The sequence below is a fragment of the Vigna unguiculata genome, chromosome 4, assembly GCF_037176805.1.
Source record: "Vigna unguiculata cultivar grain cowpea cultivar isolate G323 ecotype 2 chromosome 4, ASM3717680v1, whole genome shotgun sequence".
Taxonomy (NCBI): domain Eukaryota; kingdom Viridiplantae; phylum Streptophyta; class Magnoliopsida; order Fabales; family Fabaceae; genus Vigna; species Vigna unguiculata.
The window spans coordinates 46,468,258-46,471,839 of record NC_140795.1 but is presented as its reverse complement, the minus strand read 5'-3'; the positions used below and the strand labels follow the sequence as shown (position 1 = coordinate 46,471,839).

Below are 3,582 nucleotides of genomic sequence, written 5' to 3'. Positions count from 1 at the left end.
TGAAACATGCAAAACTATGAAATCGCTTTAGCAAATTTTACAGTACATATATACAAAAATGAATATCAATACAAGATTTTTCACTCTTGTTTGCTTAATCTAGTGTCTCCGACAGCCTCTTTCTTGGTAGATGTCGTCAAGGAATCTCTGTCATTTTATCTTCTGTCTGTGTATTTTCATTCGTGAAAGGCTTCAAATACCCTTCTATATCTATCTCTTCATTTCCTTGCAATGTTTGAGTTTCTAATAGTGATGTGAGAAATCTGTGAAGAACATGAACAGAGAAAATGTGAAGAAGAAGTCCCACATCCAGTAAAACATTGTAAGGGACTTTCTCCTCTTCTTATAAAAGGGAGGCTAAGGCTTTTCCTTAATTTGATTCTCTCCATGAACATTTGACAGAAAATAATTGAAGAATATTAGGTTTTTTTTTAAAGAAAATGGTGGTTGTGGTGAAGTTATAAGAGAGAGCTTTAGAAAGAAGAAAATTGCTGTAACATGACAGAGAGCTTAAACAAAATAGTGAGACAAAACCCTAGATTAGTTCATAAATTAGATGAAAGAAAAGAGATTTTGAGTGGTCCACTTGATGAAAATGTACGCCGCTACTTCATAAATGCTATCCATAACTCAATGATGATGGAACATCATAGACACATGAATATTGCAGATAATCTTTATGTGTAAAAACATACATATAATATAGAGATGTGTAAAGAAAAAATAAATTTTGCTTACGTACCAATGACACATAACTGCTGCACATGATGCATTTCAGGAATCATTTTGGGAGACTCAAAATGTACAAAAGAAGCAGAGATATAATTGTTTGGTCCACTTTGGATGGCCCCACGTACAAAAAGTTCAGCATGTGCATGCAATTAAGCATTTTTCTTGCACATGGACACGGACAGTGCACAGATAAACGTGCCTTTCCAACATATATTTCACTTTCATACCGTGACATACATTGTCACCTTACTAAACTATCACTGTTCGGAACTAATAATTAAAATCTTCAGTAAATGAGATCAACAGTGTTATGTAATAAAGAGATAGAAAAAAAATGAAGTATAAACAAACACAAAGGACTAAATACTTGTTTGCTTTTGTAATTTTTGTTCACTCTCAGTCACATCACCTTCATCAATATGTGGATCTTTTTGGTGCCATGTTCAATTGGTCAAAGAAAATGACAATAATGTATGGCATGAATGGACTACCTGTTCAAAGTTCAAAATTTCAATTCTCTGTTTCTTGGCCTGGCTGTATGCTGACATATTATCTTGATCTCTACGCCAATTAAGCAGAACACTAGAAAACACGTACATGCACAACCTCTCTGTCAAACAATATACCAAAAAAACTATTGTTTTCACTGCAGAAACCAATTTATATAATAAACAACAAAAGGAAAAACAAATACAAAATCCTATGTTAAGATTAAAGCATAAAGAACTCATTCATGTTTTTCCATTTTTGTTCTGCATAATAGCTTTCAAGTGTCCATAGTTTACACTTCCACACAAAGCTTTTACTTTTACACCGTTTCTCCCTACATATCTTTCTCAACGAAATAAACAAAAATCCTGTATAAGTGCAGCTTCAAGGAAACAAACATGACAGAAAAGGACATTTAACATATTCAAACTCTTCACAAAAACACAAGTTTGGCTACTTACCACAATATTTCCGCAGTGTATGCAAGTTCTGCAAGTGAAGGAGTTTCTGATGCAATAATTGGTCCCAGGCAGCATTTACATGAGAAGAAAAGAGCCAAACGTAGCCAAGAACCACTTGCCGGCAAAGTCGCCGTAAAAAGCATCATGCAGCATAACGCCGGCAAGTCATCCTTGGCTGCATCACTCTCTGTTCCTCTTCATGTAAGTTGCTCATAGGAAGAGACTGAGACTGCATGATTTGCTGCATCATCTATGTCTGTATTTATAATAAGGTGGTGCTAGGTATGGTAAATTGTAGCATTTAGAATATAATAAAATAAGGGTTTTGAATAATATGAATTAATTTTTGTGGCGCATTCACCAAAATGCCAAAAGTGGGAAGTGGCTTTAGATAGCAACCGAAAGCCACACTGTGAAAGTCACACCGCCGGACTGCCACATTGCCAAACACATCCCAAAGATCTTACTTGATAGGGTATGCCACAGAGGGGACCAATCCTTCAAGTTTTAGGCCCACTTTCTTTTTTCTTCTCTTTTTTTGTGTCTAGGCTCGTCATGGAGGAGAGAATGGGAAACACCAAAATATAAATTAAAGCTTTTTAACACAATTTTTTTATTTATTTTACTTTTACCTTCGTTGGGTTTTTAGTTTTTTTTTTTTTAAATAAATATGTTTTAGTTTTGGTTTTAGTTGATAATTCATGAAAATGTAAAGTATTTTAGTTCTTGTAAAATACATAAACTTTAGTTTTAGTTTTATAACATGATTTTTCTTTTGTTTTCTGTTCCATAAAATCCATAAATACTATTTTTTTTTTAAAATTAGGTGTAGAGCCGAGTTGGTGGTTTCGAAAAAAAAAAATTAAAGTATCATAGTGTACCACAGGCATTAATTGTATTTAATTGTATTAAATACATGAATGGTCAATGACAAAATAAATAATAAATATTAGAAACGTCTTTTAAAAGATAAAAACATATGAAAATAAAGTTTAAAATTTATTGATCTTGTAGGAAGGATCTAGAAAACAGTTCATGAGTAGATATTTAAATATTTTATTAAATATTTATATTTCAAATAACTTTTTTGTTATATTTTATAAGGAATATATTTTTTCTGTCTTTGTTTTAGATATTTGACTCTGTTTCTCATTTTTACTAAATATGAGAGCATAATATAAAAATTCTAATGAAATTTGTTATAATTAAATCTAATCAATATTTTAAATATAATTTTATCTCTAGAGGGTTGTAAAGTTTGTATGTGAGATGTAAAAGTTCAAGATAAATATTTGTTTTGTTCAAATTGTTAGAATGATCGAATCGTTGATATGAATTTTCTATATGTTAATATTACATCGTATGTGAATAGATGTCTATAAGCAATGAGAAGCTCTTTTTGGTAATAGCTCACAGTTCAAATATCTTTTCTTAAGCGAGCACATTTTCACTTAACTTAAAATATTTTAACTCAAACATTTTTTCTTAGAAAAAAAATGTGGAATAAAAGTTCTTGACATATTATTAAAAGAAAATTATTATTTTCTAATATTAAAGAGATTTAAATAATTCAAATTGGCAAGGTAACTTTGTTATCATCTCCATGTAAAAGTATGTAAGAGTGTGTGGCTTGAATTTTCTTCATATAAAAAAAGTTATATGAAAATAGTGAGCAAATATGAATGAATGACTACACAAATGGTTGGGAATCTAAATGAAGCGTCAGAAGAAGAACAGTGATGCTTGTTTTGAAACAAGGAAACTTCAATTATTTTCTCAAAACGTTGATGTCACGTATAACATCATTTTTCAAAAACAATTTGTAATTAAATTATAAAAAAAAAAACATATAGTATTTCATTTTTTTCTTGTTTTGAAGATTCTGATTTCCGACTTTAAT

At 30.7% G+C, this 3,582-nt stretch overlaps 1 long non-coding RNA gene across 1 annotated transcript; it reads right to left on the bottom strand.

The window, feature by feature from the left end:
• Positions 1–1,929, bottom strand: LOC146887301 (uncharacterized). The gene is made up of 3 exons (XR_014994434.1): positions 1,683–1,929; positions 1,224–1,342; positions 1–263 (listed from the first exon to the last, which is right to left on the bottom strand). It is a non-coding gene; the product is annotated as an uncharacterized LOC146887301 (long non-coding RNA).
• Positions 1,930–3,582: the final 1,653 nt, after the last annotated feature.